Source organism: Myotis davidii, unplaced genomic scaffold (assembly GCF_000327345.1).
Source record: "Myotis davidii unplaced genomic scaffold, ASM32734v1 scaffold2863, whole genome shotgun sequence".
NCBI lineage: Eukaryota > Metazoa > Chordata > Mammalia > Chiroptera > Vespertilionidae > Myotis > Myotis davidii.
In genome coordinates this window covers 247,392-248,139 of record NW_006294115.1, presented here as the reverse complement: position 1 = coordinate 248,139, position 748 = coordinate 247,392, and the positions used below count along the sequence as shown (strand labels likewise).

At 57.4% G+C, this 748-nt stretch overlaps 1 protein-coding gene across 1 annotated transcript in view; it reads left to right on the top strand.

Annotated features, from left to right (window-relative positions):
- Positions 1-748, top strand: part of SLC15A3 (solute carrier family 15 (oligopeptide transporter), member 3) — a gene marked incomplete at its 3' end in the record, with an annotated part of 13,545 nt that overhangs the window by 10,056 nt on the left and 2,741 nt on the right. The window lies entirely within an intron of this gene.

Here is a 748-nt window from a genome sequence, read left to right as displayed (position 1 = left end):
GGGGCCAGGCTCCGCCCACGGGATGCAGCCCGCAGGAGTGCTGTGCAGGATAAAGGGGACGCAGCCCGCAGGAGTGCTGTGCAGGATAAAGGGGTGAAGTCCGCAGAGCGCCCCGCACGCTGCCTGCGGCACTGGCACTCGTAGGAGCCAGAGTGACGAATGAACAGACTTGTGTGGCAAGGATGGCACCAAACTAGGTTCCTCGCGGGCGACGTGCTTGAGTGCACTTCGTCCTGCTTCATCCTCGCGTTAATGCGGGCACTTTCCGCCCTGCTCTCTGCGTAGGGGAACCGGGTCTCGGCCAGGTTAAGTGATTGGCCCACGTCACACAGCCAGTCGGTGGCGGGGAGGACTGGAACCCAACTCCACGTGCTGCCTCCGAAGCCGTGAAGGGGAAGCCAGGCTAGACACCCTACGGCGATGCTGCCGGGGAGGAGTCACGCGATACCACAGACAGTGGGCCAGCTTCGAAACCACACACCGGGGCTCAGATCCAGCCCCGATTTCCTATCAGCTCTGTGACTCGGGGCTGGTTGCTTAACCTAAATCTCTCTCTTCATCGCCTAGGATGTACATTAAATGCCTCGCACACAACGGGCTCTCAATTAACAAGAGCTGTTCCTCTTTTTTAAAAAACATATTATATTGATTTTTACAGAGAGGAAGGGAGAGGGATAGAGAGTTAGAAACATCGATGAGAGAGAAACATCAACCAGCTGCCTCCTGCACACTCCCCACTGGGGATGTG